Source organism: Lagenorhynchus albirostris, chromosome 4, assembly GCF_949774975.1.
Source record: "Lagenorhynchus albirostris chromosome 4, mLagAlb1.1, whole genome shotgun sequence".
Classification (NCBI taxonomy): Eukaryota; Metazoa; Chordata; class Mammalia; order Artiodactyla; family Delphinidae; genus Lagenorhynchus; species Lagenorhynchus albirostris.
The window spans coordinates 75,345,143-75,365,777 of record NC_083098.1 but is presented as its reverse complement, the minus strand read 5'-3'; the positions used below and the strand labels follow the sequence as shown (position 1 = coordinate 75,365,777).

The 20,635-nt window shown below is 42.0% G+C and overlaps 1 protein-coding gene across 1 annotated transcript in view; it reads right to left on the bottom strand.

The window, feature by feature from the left end:
- LNX1 (ligand of numb-protein X 1) overlaps positions 1–17,740 on the bottom strand; it is a 200,365-nt gene extending 182,625 nt beyond the window's left edge. The window contains exon 1 of the mRNA XM_060148166.1: positions 17,417–17,740. The gene's annotated coding sequence lies outside the window, so the exon portion shown is untranslated. The remainder of the gene's footprint in view (positions 1–17,416) is intronic.
- Positions 17,741–20,635: the final 2,895 nt, after the last annotated feature.

Below are 20,635 nucleotides of genomic sequence, written 5' to 3'. Positions count from 1 at the left end.
TAAATTTAGCACCTTGTATGAGAAGATGCAAGAGTCTGGGCTCAGTGAAATCATTCCTTTGCTATGCACCTTAACTATCTAGGGCCTGGATCTTGCTTTTCTCCATCCTGAATGCCCTCAGGGTGTACTGTTTGTGGGGGCTGCAGTCGCTGCTCCCTGGACGGTCGCAACCTCCCGTGTTTACCCATACGGCAGGTGACACTCTTCGTCCACACCACAGTTGAGATAATAAACATGTCCATCACCTCCCTAAGTTCCCTTATTCTCCTTTATAATCCCTCCTCTAGCTCGCCCCTCCACTCCACATCCCCAGGCAACCGTAAATTTGCTTCCTAGAACTATAGGTTATTTGCATTTTCTAGAATCCTATATAAATGGGAATCAGACAGGATGTTCTTTTGTCTGGCTTCTTCCACTCAGCAAAATACTTTTGGGATTCATTCATACTGTATGTATGCATAGTTTGTTCCTTTTTACTGCTCAGTACTTTTCCATGGTGGTCTGTCCATTCATTCACCTGTTGATGGGCATTTGGGTTGTTCCTAGCTTGGGGTGATTACAAATAAAGCTGCTGTGAATATATGTGCACAAGACTTTGTGTGGATATAAGCCTTCTTTTTTTTTTTTTTGCGGTACGCGGACCTCTCCCGTTGCGGAGCACAGGCTCTGGACACGCAGGCTCAGCGGCCATGGCTCACGGGCCCAGCCGCTCCGCGGCATGTGGGATCTTCCCGGACCGGGGCACGAACCCGTGTCCCCTGCATCGGCAGGCGGACTCTCAACCACTGCGCCACCAGAGAAGCTCATAAGCCTTCATTTTTTGGTAAATTCTGAGGAGTGCAAAGGCTGGATCGTATGGCAGGTATATGTTCAACTTTTTAAGAAACTGTCAGACTGTTGTCCAAAGTGGTTGTACCATTTTTTTTTCCCACAAGTAGTTGCAGTTCCTATATGCTTTCCAACATTCGGTATGGTCATCCTTTCTAGGTTTAGCTATCCTAAAATGTATGTAATGGTGTCTCAATCTGGTTTTAATTTGCTTTCCCCTAATGACCAATAATGTTGTGCATCTTTCCATGTGTTTACTTGTTATCTGTAAATCTTCTTTTGGCAAAGTGACTGTCCAAATCTTTTGACCATTTCTTAAATTGGCTTGTCTATTTTCTCGTGATTTAGTTTTGAGAGGTCATTATACATTCTCCCAGGGATATTTTTTATTTAAAGAATTATCCTGGAATGTAAGACATCGCGTAGACAGTTTTCATGGAATTTTCAGCACTAAGAGCACATGCGGAACAATTTGGGGGCCCAAGGCCTTCTAGCCCCAGGAGATCACTCTCCCTATGTGTCTTGCTCTGCCTTATAATGTTGAAAGCAGGCTATGTCAGAAGTTAAGACAGGCCTGGGCCATGCCCACTTTTTGAGGCTCTTGAGATATTTAAAATAAAAGAAATTCCAAAATAGACATGTGAAAAGCGTGATATATTTTAAATGTATATATCGAACAAATTAGTGCTTTTGACCACGTGCAAAAATTCAGCATGTATATAACATGGGAGAGGATGTCAAAATTTTAAATTTGAGGCCCAGTGTGGGGCCTGAGACAAAGGACTCTTGTGTCCCACTGGTCACCTTGTGATAAGCCATGAGACACCAGCACCAGCCTGGGCACTTCCCGCATACCCCGTTTACCCTAAAGTCATATCTGGCATGATCACTCTTTAGTCATTTATGCTTGGGATTAAATGAATGCCACAGAGGTGGCTATGGAAGAAAGGACCATTTACCAGCTAGACACAAATTTCCTGCCAGAATGGTGACACTGGGAAGGTTAATCATGGCCATCAGGGCCTTTCGGAGGGACCCCCCCTTGCTCCACCCACATGTCAGCCTATGGCGCCCGAGGCTTCCTTTGGGTGATTAGTCTTGGCCTTTTCCAGTTAGCTTGAGGTCAGAATGGCAGGGTGACTAGGAATGGGGTTGCTTCGCCTGAAGAATTCCCAGAGGCCTCCCAGCCAGACCCACAGAAACTCCTGCCCTCTGGGGAATTTCGCCATCACCTCTGGAACTTTAATCTCCTTTCACCTCTCGTTGTATCAAGTGCGGTGGTTCTCCGTATGGGGTGGTTTTGCCCTCCAGGGGACATCTGACAACTTCTGGAGACATTGTTGATTGTCAAAACTGGGGAGATATTACTGGCATCTAGTGAGCAGAAGCCAGGGTTGCTGTTCAATATGCTACAAGACAGCTCTCCACCTCCAAGAAATATCCAGCCCTAAATGCCAGTGTTGGCGAGGTTGGGAAACCTCCATCTTGATGATTTAATCAGGTGTCAATCAGAGCGAGCAGAGAAAATGACTGATGTAGATCCTGAAAAAGCGGTCCTTTGTCCATTAAACAGACAAACACCACAGTATGGACGCAGAGAGTTGATCAGGAAGCTCGAGGGGTCGTGAAGGGTGGGCTACCCAAGACCTCTCACCACCTTCCTCTGCCTTCCCTTCTGCCTCCTGTTAAGAGCTTTGAAGTATAACGGACCTGGTTTCAAACCCAGTCCTGCTGCTTGGTGACTTTGGGCATGTTACTTAACCTCTTTAAACCTCAGTTTTTCTACCTGAAAAATGGAAATTATCATAGTACCTTTCAGAATCATGTGAATTAAACAAGATAAGCCAAGCCATGTAAAGAGTTTTATGGTGTCTGGCACGTGAGAAGAGCTCAGGAAGTGACCGATTATTATTATTTCACAAGTTGAGCACCTGCTGAACTCAACGTACCTTTTCCAGGTGTTTCCTGGCCACTCAGTGCATGTTGGTGACAAGTTTTTATTAATCTACAAAGCATTTACTCTAAAAGTCTTAGTAATGATAACACTTACCCTTCAGGAACAAAGCCCGATGGGTGTGTTGGATGCATTGTATTCTGAACCTCACTTTAGTGGTAAAAGAAATGAATGAAAAATGATTTAAGTTAAAACAGTGTAGTCTTAGCACTATTTACAATAGCCAAGACATGGAAGCAAGCAAAGTGTCCATTGACAGAGGAATGGATAAAGAAGATGTGGTACATATATACAATGGAACATTACTCAGCCATAAGAAAAGAACGAAATCATGCCATTTGCAGCAACATAGATGGACCTAGAGATTATCATACTAAGTGAGGTAAGTCAGATAGAGAAAGACAAATATCATGTGATATCACTTATATGAGGAATCTAAAATATGACACAAATGAACTTATTTATAAAACAGAATCAGACTCACAGACATAGAAAACAAACTTATGGTTACCAAAGGGGAGATGTGATAGGGGAGGGATAAATTAGGAGGTTGGGATTAACATATACACACTACTATATATAAAATAGATAATCAACAAGGACCTACTGTATAGCACAGGGAACTCTACTCAATATTCTGTAATAACCTATAAGAGAAAGGAGTCTGAAAAAGAATGGACATACATATATGTATAACAACCACTTTGCTGTACACCTGAAATTAACACAACATTGTAAATCAACTATACCCCACTATAAAATAAAAATTAAATTAAAAAAAATAATGTAGTCTATATTGAGGTATTTATGCGTGTGTGTGGATGTAAGCCTAAATATTTGTTTATGGTCCATGGAAAGAAATTTGCAAAATGAAGTTTGTCAGAAACACAGCACTAGCTGGGACTCTTGGAGCAAATCCTTGGGAACTCTTGGGCTGTCCTGTTCCAGGACGAAGCAGGATTCCATGTCAAGTGACTTGGATAACATCTCACGTGGGGTCAGTTACTTTGGCACCAGAAGGGCCTCTTTGCCGGATGGCCAAGCAGAGACTGTGAGGCTCGAGCCAGACTGAGCTCAGGGTGTTTCTGGAAGGTCATTGTTGCAAACCCAGAAAACCAGTTCTGTGAGGTTGGCTCAAAGCGGGTATTTAGTCAGAGTAACAGAGAGGTATGGTAATGGAGTGGAGGAAGTCTGGGTAAGGATTATAACCAGCACAGTCAAAAGGCTCTTCTCAGTTTTCAAAAGAGTGAGGGAGAAGTAATGCTTGGCCCTGGCCCTCAGACAATGCCTCGATTCTTGCCAACTGCAGGAGAGTGAGCCCGCAAAATGGCCAGTGAGCCAGGAGAGAATCCCGGTGACAAGCACTCAGCCAGGCAGCCCCCGGGGCCAAAAACGAAGGGCAGAAAATTTGGTTTAACTATATTTCTGCCTGTGTGTTTTCTCATGGGGGCAGGGGGACACCTTTAAAAACATAGGTATGCTCTGTACTTGGGGCGTACACAATGGAGCTAACACAAAGCAAGAATCCTTTGGGCTCCTTTGGCAAGGGAACCCTTAGGAAGCTTTGGACACTGAAGCCATGAAAGAACTGCCTAGGAACATTCTAGAAGACAGGCTAGATTTCCCAGTGTTTGGTCACCAGCCTAGGAGTGTGGCAGAGGCTTCCTGTGCAGGGGGTGAATGAATAGATGTAGGAACTTCCTTCCCTCACGTGGGCCGGTCTCAGTAGTAAGCAGTCAGGATGTGTAACCATTAGCATTTCCCCGCTGGGCTAGTCCATAAAAAGAAAGAGATTTACTTAAGTCAAAAGGTTCAAGGACCACAGAAATTGCCTTTTGGTAATAGGAGTGGCTGTCACTGAGGAATGTCACAAAGAACTGTTACTTCTACTCTTTACTTTCCCTCTGTCTAACCAGCTGAGAGAAGATAGATTTATGGAAGGGAGTTTGAGTGACAGGCATTCTGTCCATTCTTCTGATACTCTGTGAATTGAAATCAGCAGGAGCAGAGGTCTGCATGGCATCATCTTGACCTTTCATATAACAATGTTCTCGTAAGAGATGCCCTCATCTCTTATCTCTGGACACCAGGGAAAAAAGGGAAAACAACAGGCATTTTTGCATGGCCAGTGCTTCTGTTAGTGTCTCGACAAAAGGGTTTTGAATGAATGACTGATCAGTGGGAAATACCATACTTCTGTCAATGTGTTGGTGAAGATATTGATCACTATATCACTCACAGTTCCCTTTATAAAGTCTGATGTGGTCAATTTCTACTCCAAGTTTAGGTGAGGAAAGCTTTGTACCTATAAAGCAATGGCTTTCTTTCTTCCTTTCTGAAAATGAGGATGATGTCATTGGACATATCTCCCTTTTGCTCTAGTTGCCAGGAAGTTCAGGTTTAAATCTGATGCCCAGCTCTACCAATGATGAAGACTCTTGTGGCATGCACACTTGATTCTTATTTCCTCTGCTCTTGTTATCCTAATCTTATGTACATTTCCCCTGTTCCTAATTTAAATTCTTCATTATATTTCCCGTCATTGTATGTTCTTAGTCTCAGTTGCCTCTAATTGCCAGGCAGGTAGCAGTAAATGACTGAAGTAAGTGGGGTAATAGGGCATGGAGTGGACTGTGGCAAACAGAGAGAGGTCCTTCCTGGCCATTCTACTCAAATAGCATTGTCCCCTTCCCCCATTGTCAATCTCTAGCCCCGAACCGTGATTATTCACAGCATTTATCATTTTCTGCAATTATCTGATTTATCTGTTTACTCTCTCTTACCACTGCTATATCCCTAGCACCCACAACAGTGCCTGACACAGAACTGTCACCCAACCCACATCTGCCAGGTGAGTGAATCAAGGCATGAAAGTGGGACCGGTGTGGCTAGGTTTTTACTACATTGTAACAGAATTTGAAATTTGGATTTTATATGAAATCTTCTGGTTTTTAGATGTTGGTGGCAAGTATAAAAAATTAAAAACCCTCTGCTGGCCAGAAACGGGCCATGTTAGCGTGAGCCACTGTTCTACTTTGCATTTGCCAACTTGTAGCCACCAGTTTCCCTGTGGAATGAAGTAGAACACAAATAAATAAAAACCCGCATCTATTTTATGGTTAATGAAGCCCCATTGCCCTCTAGTATTTCATTATTGTTCTAGTTTTACATATGAGGAAATTAAAGCCCCTGAGGGCATAAAGCAAACCGGTGAGCTTAGAGGCAGGGCTCCTCTGGGGTCAGAGGTGGCCTCCTGGTCAGATATTCAGGAACGAGGGAGGAAGAGCCCCTTCTTGTGTCAGTTCCTCTTTTCTTCCTGTTCCAGAACCAGGGGCTGGGTAGATGCTTCTCCCAACACAGGCTATGACCTCTAATTCAGAGTCAGCCTCATGCTGGGTCTGTTCCTCTGCCTTTCAGTGCAGAAGGGACCATCAGTGTAGATGTTTCTTAAACTCCTTTCACATACCTGGCTCCCCTGCCACCAGTCAAGAACTATAAGCTTAAAATGTTTTAGGAGTGTGTGCGTGCGCGCGCGCACACACACACACACACACACACAATTGAATAACCAAACACACCTTGCAGTGCCTCTTTCATTTCTGTATCTTCAATAGGACGTTGATCTTATTTGTTTTAGGAGACAGTCTCCTTATATCATTGGTAGAGTTGTAGGTTCTTTGTGACCTAGCAGACAATACCTCGTTTTTGAGAGCATGCCCAAGTTCTGACCAAGACTTATTTTCTTATGTATTTACCTTCCCAGAGAAAAGCTTTAAAATAAAATTCCAGTATTGAAATTTAGGTCTCTAACATTTTTAGGAAACTCTGAGATGTGGAAAATTCTCTAAAAATAATAGGATTGTTTTCCTTCTACAAGTTCGCCTCACCATTTTTTCCAGAATCCCTTTGTTAAGGAAAATAAGCCAGGCTTTATTGGCATTTCTTAATTATTATTTTAAATTGTGGTAAAATATACATAATATAAAATGGACCATTTGCACCATTTCTAAGGGTACATACGGCTCAGGGGCACTTAGTACACTCACATTACTGGGCAACGATCAGCGCCATGCATCTCTAGATCTCTTTTCCTCTCTCCAACCTGAAACTCTGTACCCATTAAACAAAAACTTCTCATTCCCTCCTCCCCTCTGGCAACCACTATTCCACTTTCTGTCTCTATGAATTTGACTACTCTATGTATGTCATATGAGTGGAATCATACAGTATTTTTCCCATTGTGATCGGTTTATTTCACTTAATATATAATGTCCTCAACGTTCATCCATCTGTGGTATGTGTCAGAATTCCCTTCCTTTTTAAGTTTGAATAGTATTCCATTGTATGTTTATACCCCACTTTCTTTATTCACTCATCTGTCCATGGACATCTGGGTTTCTTCCATCCCTTGGCAATTGTGAATAATGCTTCTATGAACAAGGGTATACACATATCTGGGTTCCTGTTTTCGATTATTCTGGGTATATACCCAGAAATGGAAGTGCTGGTTCATACTGTAGTACTATTTTAAGTTTTTGAGGAATCACCATACCAATTTCCCGTTTTCCACAGTGGTTGCACCATGGTGCATTCCTACCAACAGTGCACAAGGGTTCCAATTTTTCTGCATCCTCGCTGACACTTGTTATTTTGCGGATTTTTTTTTTTTGATAGCAGACATTCTAATAGTTGTGAGGTAGTATTTCCTTTTCCTTGTGGTTTTGATTTGCATCTCCTAATAATTAGTGACACTGAGCATTTTTCATGTGCTTATTTGCAATTTGAATATCTTCTTTGGAGAAATGTCTGTTTTGCCCATTTAAAAATTGGGTTGTTTTTATTGTTGAGTTGTAGAAGTTCTTTATATAGTCTTCATATTAACTCCTTATCAAGTATATGCCTTGCAAATATTTTTCCCATGCCATGGGCTGCCTTGTCACTCTGTTGATTGTGTCTTTTGATGCTTAGAAGCTTTAAAGTATGATGCACTACTGACATTTCTGAGCTTCCACTTTTAGATGCTGAGCATCTTTTCATGTGCTTCTTGGCCATCTGTATGTCTTCTTGGAGAAATGTCTATTTAGATCTTCTGCCCATTTTTTGCTTGGGTTGTTTGTTTTTTTTTTAATATTGAACTGCATGAGCTGTTTATATATTTGGAGATTAACCCTTCCTCCACTGATTCATTTGCAAATATTTTCTCCCATCCTGAGGGTTGTCTTTTCATCTTGTTTATAGTTTCCTTTGCTGGACAAAACCTTTTAAGATTCATTAGGTCTCATTTGTTTATTTTTGTTTTTATTTCCATTACTCTAGGAGGTGGGTGAAAAAAGTTCTTGCTGTGAATTATGTCAAAGAGTGTTCTTCCTATGTTTTCCTCTAAGAGTTTTATAGTGTCCGGTCCTACATTTAGGTCTCTAATCCATTTTGAGTTTATTTTTGTGTATGGTGTTAAGGAGTGTTCTGATTTCATTCTTTTACATGTAGCTGTCCAGTTTTCCCAACACCACTTATTGGAGAGGCTGTCTTTTCTCCATTGTATATCCTTGCCTCCTTCGTCATAGATTAGTTGACCATAGGTGCATGGGTTTATCTCTGGGCTTTCTAAACTGTTCCATTGATCTATATTTCTGTTTTTGTGCCAGTACCATACTGTCTTGATTACTGTAGCTTCGCAGTATAGTCTGAAGTCAGGGAGTCTGATTCTGCCAGCTCTGTTTTATCCTGCAAGATTGTTTTGGCTATTTGGGGTCTTTCGTGTTTCCATACAAATTAAAAGATTTTTTTGTTCTAGTTCTGTAAAAAAAAAAAATGCCATTGGTAATTTGATAGGGATTGCATTGAATCTGTAGATTGCTTAGGGTAGTATAGTCATTTTCACAATATTGATTATTCCAATCCAAGAACATGGTGTATCTCTCCATCTGTTTGTGCCATCTTTGATTTCTTTCATCACAGTCTTACAGTTTTCTGAATACAGGTCTTTTACCTCCTTAGGTAGGTTTATTCCTAGGTATTTTATTCTTTTCGTTGCAGTGGTGAATGGGATTGTTTCCTTAATTTCTATTTCTGATCTTTTGTTGTTAGTGTATAGGAATGCAAGAGATTTCTGTGCATTAATTTTGTATCCTGCAATTTTACCAAATTCATTGATTAGCTCTAGTAGTTTTCTGGTGGCATCTTTAGGATTCTCTATTTATAGTATCGTGTCATCTGCAAACAGTGACAGTTTTACTTCTTCTTTTCTGATTTGGATTCCATTTATTTCTTTTTCTTCTCTGATTGCTGTGCCTTGGACTTCCAAAACTATGCTGAATAATAGTGGTGAGAGTGGACATCCTTACCTTATTCCTGATCTTAAAGGAAATGCTTTCAGGTTTTCACCATTGAGAATGATGTTTCTTGTGGGTTTGCTGTATATGGCCTTTATTATGCTGAGGTAGATTCTCTCTATCCCCACATTCTGGAGAGTTTTTATCATAAATGGGTATTGAATTTTGTCAAAAGCTTTTTCTGCATCTATTGAGATGATCATATGGTTGTTCTTCTTCAGTTTGTTACTATGGTGTATCACATTGATTGATTTGCATATACTGAAGAATCCTTGCATCCCTTGGGATAAATCCCACTTGATCATGGTATATGATCCGTTTAATGTGTTATTGGATTCTGTTTGCTAGTATTTTGTTGAGGATTTTTGCATCTATATTCATCAGTGATATTGAACTATAATTTTCTTTTTTTGTAGTATCTTTGTCTGGTTTTCGTGTCAGGGTGATAGTGGCCTCACAGAATGAGTTTGGGAGTGTTCCTTCCTCTGCAATTTTTTGGAAGAGTTTGAGAAGGATGTGTGTTAACTCTTCTCTAAACGTTTGATAGAATTCACCTGTGAAGCCATCTGGTCCTGGACTTCTGTTTGTTGGAAGATTTTTAATCACAGTTTCAATTTCAGTGCTTGTGATTTGTCTGTTCATATTTTCTATTTCTTCCTGGTTCAGTCTTGGAAGGTTATACCTTTCTAAGAATTTGTCCATTTTTTCCAGGTTGTCCATTTTATTGGCATAGAGTTGCTTGTAGTAGTCTCTTAGGATGCTTTGTATTTCTGCAGTATCCATTGTAACTTCTCCTTTTTCATTTCTAATTTTATTGATTTGAGTCCTCTCCCTCTTTTTCTTGATGAGTCTGACTAAAAGTTTGTCAATTTTGTTTATCTTCTCAAAGAACTGCTGTTAGTTTTATTGACTTTGCTATTGTTTTCTTTGTTTCTATTTCATTTATTTCTGCTCTGATCTTTATGATTGCTTTCCTTCTACTAACTTTGGGTATTGTTTGTTCTTCTTTCTCTAGTTTCTTTAGGTGAAAGGTTAGATTGTTTATTTGAGATTTTTCTTGTTTATTGAGGTAGGATTGTGTTGCTATAAACTTCCCTCTTAGAACTGCTTTTGCTGCATCCCATAGGTTTTGGATCATTGTGTTTTCATTGTCATTTGTCTGTAGGTATTTATTTATCACCTCCTTGATTTCTTCAGTGATCTCTTGGTTATTTAGTAACGTATTGTTTAGCCTCCATGTGTTTGTGTTTTTTATGGGTTTTTTTCCTGTAATTTGTTTCTAATCTCATAGCATTGTGGTCCAAAAACATGCTTGACATGATTTCAATTTTCTTAAATTTACCGAGGTTTGATTTGTGACCCAAGATGTGATCTATCCTGGAAAATGATCTGTGTGCGCTTGCGAAGAAAGTGTAATCTGCTGTTTTGGGATGGAATGTCCTATAAATATCAATGAAATCTCTCTGGTCTATTGTGTCATTTAAAGCTTGTGTTTCCTTATTAATTTTCTGTCTGGATGATCTATCCATTTGTGTAAGTGAGGTGTTACAGTGCCCCACTATTATTTTTTTTCCCACTATTATTGTGTTACTGTCAATTTCCTCTTTTATAGCTCTTAGCATTTGCCTTATGTATTGAGGTGCTCCTATGCTGGGTGCATATATATTTATAATTGTTATATCTTCTTCTTGGATTGATCCCTTGATCATTATGTATTGTCCTTCCTTGTCTCTCATAACATTCTTTGTTTTAAAGTCCGTTTTATCTGATAGGAGTATTGCTACTCCAGCTTTCTTTTGATTTCCATTTGCATGGAATATCTTTTTCCATCCCCTCACTTTCAGTTTGTATGTGTCCCTAGGTCTGAAGTGGGTCTCTTGTAGACAGCATATATATGGGTCTTGTTTTTGTATCCATTCAGTGAGCCTGTGTCATTTGGTTGGAGTATTTAATCCATTCACATTTAAGGTAATTATAGATATGTGTGTTCCTATTACCGTTTTCTTAACTGTTTTGGGTTTGTTTTTGTAGGTCCTTTTCTTCTCTTGTGTTTCCCACTTGGAGAAGTTCCTTTAGCATTTGTTGTAGAGCTGGTTTGGTGGTGCTGAATTCTCTTAGCTTTGGCTTGTCTGTAAAGGTTTTAATTTCTCTGTCGAATCTGAATGAGATCCTTGCTGGTAGAATCTTGGTTTTAGGTTGTGCCCTTTCATCACTTTAAATATATTGTGCCACTCTCTTCTGGCTTGTAGAGTTTCTGCTGAGAAATCAGCTAAACTTATGGGAGTTCCTTTATATGTTATTTGTTGTTTTTCCCTTGTTGCTTTTAATAATTTTTCTTTGTCTTTAATTTTTGCCAATTTGATTACTATGTGTCTTGGCCTGTTTCTCCTTGGGTTTATCCTGCCTGGGACTCTGCACTTCCTGTACTTGGGTGGCTATTTCCTTTCCCATGTTAGGGAAGTTTTCGACTATAATCTCTTCAAATATGTTCTCAGGTCCTTTCTCTCTCTCTTCTCCTTCTGGGACCCCCATAATGTGAATGTTGTTGCATTTAATATTGTCCCAGAGGTCTCAGGCTGTCTTCATTTCTTTTCATTCTTTTCTCTTTTTTCTGTTCTGTGGCAGTGAATTCCACCATTGTGTCTTCCAGGTCACTTATCCGTTCTTCTGCCTCTGTTATTCTGCTATTGATTCCTTCTAGTGTAGTTTTCATTTCAGTTATTGTATTGTTCATCTCTGTTTGTTTGTTCTTTAATTCTTCTAGGTCTTTGTTAAACATTTCTTGCATCTTCTCGATTTTTACCTCCATTCTTTTTCCGAGGTCCTGGATCATCTTCACTATCATTATTCTGAATTCTTTTTCTGGACGGTTGCCTATTTCCACTTCATTTAACTGCTTTTCTGGGGTTTTATCTTGTTCTTTCATCTGGTACATAGTCCTTTGCCTTTTCATTTTGTCTGTCTTTCTGTGAATGGGGTTTTCATTCCACGGGCTGCAGGATTGTAGTTCTTCTTGCTTCTCCTGCCTTCCCTCTCTGTTATATGTTTTTTATACGCTATGCATTTTTCTGTGCACTATGTAAAATCACTAATTTAATCATTACGTCAATCCCATGATGTAAGTATGATTATAATCTCCAGCTTTACAGTGAAAGAAACTGTGACACAAAACAGTCACTTGCTTAAGATCACACAACTAGTAAGTGGCAGAGTCAGGATTTGAACCGAGAAAGTTGGGCTCCAGAGCCTCATGTCCTAAAGTCTAAAACCCGACCGTGTTAATAAAGATGCAGACATAGAGGTTGGACCTGAGGACACAGGGAGGGGGAAGGGTAAGCTGGGAAGAAGTTAGAGAGTGGCACTGACATATATATACACTTCCAAATGTAAAATAGATAGCTAGTGGGAAACAGCCGCATAGCACAGGGAGATCAGCTCGGTGCTTTGTGTCCACCTAGAGGGGTGGGATAGGGAGGGTAGGAGGGAGACGCAAGAGGGAGGGCATATGGGGTATATGTATACATATAGCTGATTCACTTTGTTATACAGCAGAAATAACACATCCATGTAAAGCAATTATACTCCAATAAAGATGTTAAAAAAAAAATCCAACCATGTTAACCTGGCATGTGTGACACACCTCCACCAACCTGCACCTGCCTTTTCAGCCCTCCCCTTGCCTCTGGCCCTTCCATACACCTTTCCCTATGCCTTCCTTCCTGCCCTGCCTTACTTTGTTAATCCCTGCCCATTCAGGGTTCCCCTCGGGCACCTTCTCTCTGCCCACCCCATCTAGGTTAGGTGCCCTCTAGGTTAGATTCAAGCTGTTCGGACAGCTCACGTTGCACTTTGCTGCACAGATTTATAACTGTCTGACTCTTCTGTGCATCTCACGGTGGACTGAGAGTCCCCTGAGGGCTGAGACCAAGGGTTTAAATCTCTATGTCCCAACCTAGCCAAGTACCTGGTTTCGAGTAAGTGCTTACTATCTAGTTTTAAATAAATAAATAAGGCAGAGCCCAGACTAGGACTCAGAATAGAAAAAAGAGCAGTGATTGCCCAAATAGTAGTTTTCAGCCTGGAAATATTGTTGGTACCCTGAGTAGACAGTGAGCAGCCCATGTCCATATAGACTGGAACAGTGTTGAATGGAATAGAATCAGTAGTGTGAACCTCATGCCTTCAGTCCTGGTACTGGGGACATATGCCCAATTTGTATGGAAGAGACTGCTCCCCACAAAACAAAGACAGTGACAACACATACTCGCACAAATGCTCACCATGGGTCACAGAATGACTTTTTTGAGTTTTTCAAAAATGTTAAAAGTGAATGAACATCTTCTTTACCTTCCCTTCTCTTCCTAAATAATTCAGTCCTTAAAGCTATTATGTGGGCTGAGTAAGGCAGTCACCCTTGTGGGGGGTGGAGGAGATATGGTGGCCCAGACAAGGTAAGGAGATCAGCCCCACAGAAGGGCTGACCTGCACAAGGGCCAGAGCCCAGATGGGCAGTGTCAGAATCCAAGCGGAATGGGGAGGGCAACTGTGTGGGGAAGGGGGCAGTGGTCATGATAGCAGTTGGTTACATTCAAGGGATGGATCGAATAAGCAAGTGTATTAAGGATGATGGAAATCAGGCTCCATAAGTGTTAGAGAAGGAACTTACGATATGGAAAGGGAGAAAGCTAGGATGAACCCTGTGGTGCTGGACTGGAATTGGAAGTACCAGAGTGAATTTATGGTTTTCAGTATATATGGATCATCTATGGAAATAATATAGATGTATATATACACACACTAGCTCTGTCCACTGAAAGAGTCAGGGAACAGCAATACCTAAGTTAGCAGTGAGCACACCGAGCAGTGAGAATTGGGATTCTAAGTAATCCCACACATAGTGGAACCAGAGCTCCTTGGAGAAATAGCTAATTTTAAAGCTGGAACATGACATTGTAACAGGAAGTAAAGAAGTGTTCAAATGATGATGGGAACATGTCAGAAGGGCACATTGACAGTTTCGGAATGAGATATTTACATAATTTCAAGGTCCTTTTCTGACAACACTTATTAATTAAAAAAAAGGAAGAAGGGTAACTTTCCAGGGGAGTACCCTAGCAGACATCACTTTAATCAAGTGATCTCGGGGAAATTTAAAATCACCTGCCGCCTGATAGGATGCAATGGGAAGAGCACAGCATCACTTCTGTGATATTCTTGCCCAAGTTGTAGAAGTTGAATCTAGACGTGAGTAAATTCAGACAAACCCCAAGAGAGGAACGTTCTACAGAATAACTAGCCTGTATTTTTTTGAAGTGTCAAGGTCATGAAAGTGAAAGAAATACCAAGGAAAGGTTGCATATTGGAGCAGACTAAGGAGATGTGACAACTAAATGCAGTGCTTGATTCGAAAGTACTCTTTTTGCTATCAAGGCTATTATTGGGACAACTGACAAAAACTTGAATTGATCTGAGGATCCCATGACAGTTAATGAAAACGTACTGGGGTCTGAGGATTAGAGAATAGTAATGTATCGACGTGAAGTTCCTGATTCTGTGGTTGCGTAGGAGAATGTCCCTGTTTATGGGAAATGCACACTGAAGTGTTTGGGGAAGATGAGGCATCACTTCGGCAGCTTATTCTCAAAGGGTTCAGGAACAATATAGCATAAAATTCTTTGTAGTGTACGTGCAACTTTTCTGTAAGTTTGAGATTTTTCAAAATAATCTATATCTATACCTATATCTACATCTACATGTAGTGGATATCTTAGGTTGGAATTATAATGTTTTTCAGACTTGCCAGGACACAGGTACCCAGAGGCTGCTTTGGGAGGATAAACCTTGGAGTGGCTGCCCCAAGAGTAGAATCAGGGTATGTCCGCTTCATGTTGGTTCTCTGCTGAGGTGTAGGAGATGCGCATTCTCACCCCACTCATTTAGTAAAGAAAGGACAGTTTACTGAATAAGAGAGAGAGAGAACGCAGTATCTATGGGCTGATCACGCCGGCCACTCCACGTATCTGATGATGGGCTCCCTGCCACAACCAAGGAAGTAGGAAAATTGAGGGCCCGTTTGTCCTCTGGGGAAGTCTGTGGGATAACTAAGGCCCAGTTCTTTAGTGTCTATCTGGAATGTGGACTGTGCAGGGGATCCCATGTTCATCTGAGGCTTGGTCTAAAATGCTGATAATAACCACCACTGCCTATTGGGCCCCTTCTAAGGGTCAGAAACTGGGATAGGTGGCTCATGTGTTCTTCTTATAATCATCACAATGGTTCTCCTCTTAAAGTAGTGTCCCCGTCTCATAGATGAGGAAATAAAGCTTGGAAAGGCTTAGTAACAGGCTCATTGTTATGGGTTGAGTTGTATCCTCCCAGATGCATATGCTGAAGCCCCGTATCTCAGAATGTGGCTGGATTGGGAGATAGGGCCCCGAAAGAGGTGATTAAGTTAGAAAGAGGTCCTTAGGGTGGAACCTAATCCAACTGATTGCTGTCCTTATAAGAAAAGAAAAACTCTGGACCTGCAGAGGGACACCGAGGGTACAGGTGCACAGAGGAACGCCCATGCAAGGACACAGCAAAAAGGTGGCTGTCCGCAAGCCAAGGAGAGTAGCCTAACCCTGATGTTGGATTTCTAGGCTCCAGAATGATGACAGAATACGTTTCTGCTGTTTAGGCCACGCGGGCTGTGGTATTTTGTTACGGCAGCCTGGGCAGACAGGCACGGTTATGCTAGGCATCTGGTGGAGATGAAGCTGCTATTCAAAATCTAATCCGTGTAGCTCTGTTCTATGTCACCTTCCTACACACAGGGCCTCTGCTGTGAAAATTCTTCCCACCTCCTCCAATAGGCCGCCCAGAACACCCATCCAAAATCTCACAGACTGAGTAGATCCCTCCTCTGCTGTCCCACAGCCCTTACTATACGGCATATAGTTAGCGGCACACAACTAACGCACAATACTGTGATCAAATTGGGAGTAGGGCTGCCTTCGTCTGTATCCCCAGCATCTCCCATGGAGCCAGGCACATGGTATTTAAATGGTTAGTATGTATTGAGCACTTACGTACCAGCAAAGATTTTACATGCATTATCTCATTGAAACCTGAAGACAACTCCTTGAGGTAGGTATCACCATTATTCCCATTTTACATATCAAAAAACTGAGGTCAGAGGGGTTAATTGAGTTACCCCAGGACATAGAGCTAGTAGGTGGTGGAACCAGGATTCATGTCCGGATGGTCTAATTCCCCGGTCCGTGCTCTTCACCCTCTGCCCTGCTGTCGCAGTCTTGCTGTAAATGCCCACTCCCTCCCTACCTGGGGGGCTGTGCTGATCCGAAATGCTCTCCCTCAGTACAAGTCCCTACTTCATGCTAAGTCCAAGTGTGAAGCTCTCCTCCTGTGGAGAGTCTTCTCACACACAACCTCCTCTCTCAGGCCCCACTCTGTACTCCTTCAGCACCTCCTGGGCATACGGTCTGCACCACGCCCTGACATGTGACCCAGAGCTGGGCACTGGGGCCATCAGTTATCGACATTTGTTGAACTGGCATCCATGCCCAGGGATGGAAGCAAACAGGGATACGTAACATGGTGGCGTAGTCCTGGCTACTGTGACTCTCCACATCTGGATTATCCAGGAGAGTTCCAGTTGCTAAAATGCCATCCTCTCATCAGAACGTTTGCCAGAATATGTGGCAGGGAACGTAGTCTGGTATTTGGTTTAGAAAGGAGAGTCACCATTCTACTGAAAAGAGGCAGGAGTGGAGACAAGATGAGCTGTCTGTCACTCACCTTCCTATGTGCTGCTGGGCAAATCACGATTTCTCTGGACCTAAGTGTCTCCGAGGATAAAATTGCAGTGGCAATGCCCATTTCTCCGGTAGAAATGGGACAAAACCCGTGAGTGTGTTTTGAATACTGATAAAGCATAATGTTATATAAACCCGGTCACCATTAGTGGGATTACTTACGTTTTTACTGACCTGTTTGGCCAGTGAAAAATGAAATAAAAAAGTAGTTTTTATTTTTGAAAGTAAAGGAAGAGGTGTCCGTGAAGAATGCAGAAAAAAAATCAAACATGAAGAGAGCAAATGTCCTGAGGCCTTTCTAGAGTGCTTTGAAAAAGACAGAACTAGATATTTCTAGGTTCTTCTCAACAAGTTTGTGTGTGTGTGTGTGTGTGTGTGTCTGTGTGTGTGTAGTGGGTTGGGTGGAGGCTGGGCTGCAGTAGTCAGGGGCAAACTTTTCCCCAGTTGCCTGAAATACCACCCTCAGGAGGAAGCAGGCCTCTTACCTTTGCTGCATTGTGGATCAGTTTCCAGCCGTGTGAGGCCTCTGGGTAAAGTCCATCTGGGAGCTCAGTTTTTCTGACTCAGCAGTAGCCCAGGAAAATTTCCCTTCTCTTTCCTGTGCCCCGTCTTCCAGACACGCACGAGAAGCACTCTGCCCTGGAGTTAATCAGCTCGTCCTGTGCCCCTGCTGCAGGCTTTGCACAGAGTTGATGCATCGACCTGAGAGCCGCCTCTGGGGAGCTTCCAGGGAGAGCAGCCGCCGCAGAGCAGCCACTCAGGGGCATCAACGACAAGTCTGTTCTGGTTTGGATGGGGCCGAGGCTCCCTCCAACTTCCTTTTGCTCTCGCCAAAGCCAGGATCCTTTTGTTCACCTTTAGGGCTGCCAAGTCAGTCCTACCGCACCCCTGGATGTTGTTTTCCTGCAGGCAATGGGAAAATGAGCTTGGAGCCAGGGAAGGGAAATCAACAAGGAAATAAACACAGGGTCACTGCCCCTCCAAGTTCTCACCAGACTGGGACATCATCATGCTGGGACCACTTCCTAAAGTGGCAGGAGCTGGCCGCTGCCCGGACGGACCTCAGAGTCCCAGGCATCTTTTAAGTTTTATATATGTAAAGAAGTGTGCATTTATATCAGAAGCGTGAGATCTGTATCGGACAAATCAAGCAATCCTGACCACTCCAATGTCTTGCCAAATCTTTCAAAGATTTTCCATAGGCAGCCTCTCTTGTAACCGAACACTGGCAAACATTTGTAGACAAAGGAAAAGAAGGAGCAAGTTTACGACTGACACTAGCTAAGACTTTTAAAGGAAGATATCCTCTAAAGATACAGGATTATTGCTTACCTAAAGATTTCTTCTACTTACTCTTCAATGTCACAGTCATCATCGGTAGCATCATCTTTGCTAGCATTTATTGAGAACTTACTGTCCACCAGCTCCTGTGCTAATGACCTCACCTGTGTTAGTTCATATAATTCTTTTTTTTTTTTTTTTGCGGTACGCGGGCCTCTCACTGCTGTGGCCTCTCCCGGTGCGGAGCACAGGCTCAGCGGCCATGGCTCACGGGCCCAGCCGCTCCGTGGCATGTGGGATCCTCCCAGACCGGGGCACGAGCCCGTGTCCCCCGCATCGGCAGGCGGACTCTCAACCACTGCGCCACCAGGGAAGCCCAGTTCCTATAATTCTTGACATAATACTGTCATTCTCATTCCCATTTTGTAGAGGAAGAAAATGAAGATTAGAGAGATTAAGTCACTCCTGCAAAGTGACCCAGCTAGTTAAAAATGTAGAAATTGCCTTTCTGGAAGGATGCTCTTCTGAGCCTTGCTTTTCCCAACAGTCAGCTTAAGCACTTCTGTGGACTGACAACTCCAGTGATGGCCAAAGAGTTGCTTAAACAAACTCTTAGGGCTGGGAATAGAATTCTAAACAGAAACATGGCTCATTGGTTAGTTAAGTGGTCTCTCCCTGGAGCTATGAACTGGTGCTACCTTTATGTAACTTGTGCATAGGACACACCTAGCCCAGAGCCTTCTCTTCTCTTTAATCCAAGGGTGTGCTGCTGACTGCTGTCACCTGGCTCTCCACTGTGATTCTGATTTACCCACAAGGAAGTGCTCTGTAAATCTCTTGACCTCTGTGTGTGCTGCAGTTATGGCCTGATCACAAATTTGTCTTTTTGACTTTAGAAGCCTAACAGTTACAGGCTTCTTTTAATGAATAATCCAGGGGATGAACGATTCTAAGTTCCAGCCTGGAAACTTCTGCTTGATGAGAAGAAATCAGCATGTGTATTTTCAGTCCTCAGGTCCTACTGCAACTTTTTTTTTTTTTTTTTTGGCCTCATCTTTACTTCCAACTGTTAGCATGTAGCTCTCCTACATGTGCAGTTACCCAGGGCAGCTGGCCGCCGGTCAAATGAAAGTAAAACCTTTTATTAGGAGACAGGGAGATGCCTCCCAGCAAAGTCCAAGTTGTCCATTTTTGTAAATATATGACTTGCAACACCAGGGCAGCTGCTTGCCCTTGGGACGCTTGCCTTTGGTTTGGTGGAGCTCGGGGGTACTTTGCTCTGGGTCCACATACGCCTTTAAACTTGAGGCTGGTCAGCTTTTCATTCTCAACAGAAACTAAAGACTTATTTACTGGATTTATGGCGATAAAAAAAAGAAGACTGGAAAGGGGCCGGGCATTTAGTTTAGATGTCATTTCATTTTTCTTCCCAGTGGTTTACAACTAAACATAGTGTCCAGATATGTTTATAGAATCTGGTCTTGGAGTTCTTTGATGAGAAGAGGCAATTTATAACAGTCAAATGGGCCTTTCAACCTTATCGTATGAAATGAAAACCAAAATATTGGAAAGGAGCTGATGTAACGAAGGCTTTCATGTTCCTCATCTGCTTCACAGCTTTTCACCACCAGGGGATAAAGACAGTAGATTTGGGAACTGTCAGACACTTTGGGGGGTTTCCATGAAGAAAGGTAAGTAAGGTAGATGGATTTTATTTCTCCTTCCTCTCCTTTGAGCATCTAGATCAGTACTGATTGAACTGGTTTCAAGAGTTGAGTCCATTCTGGGATAAACAATAAACACACAAACCTCCAAAAACATTTTTTTGCATGGTCATGTAACCAAGGCAGCTGACTATTGGAAACAGAGAGAAGTCACAGATGAAAAACAGGACGTATTAATTTAGCTTTACAAATATGCCCTTTCCAAAGCCAGAATTACTCACTCCCTGGCAGCTCACGGCATGGGGACCTGGGTCTACTCAAACTCCATGGCTTCAGAATGTCCTTTCCATGTGGTGTGGGATGTTCCAGATGAACGACAGGCTCCAACTCAGCAGAAACCTCTAGATGAAATTTAAATCCTCATGTTTTTTAATCATCATGGGAAAGCAAACGCAACTTTGCCATGCAAGGAAAAATTGCCCATTTTTAGAGTGTCCCACAAAAGTAACATGCCCAGTTATAGGCAGAGAAAATGTCCTCATTTTGGGGGCATTTTGAAGGAGGGATATTAAATCTGAGCTATGTAAAATGCTAGAGGAACGATTTCAGTATTATTTTTATTTTATTTTTTATTGAAGTATAGTTGTTTTAGTTTCAGGTGATAGTTTTACAGCAAAGTGATTCAGTTATACATACATACATACATACATATATATATATATATATATATATATATATATATATATATATATATATACT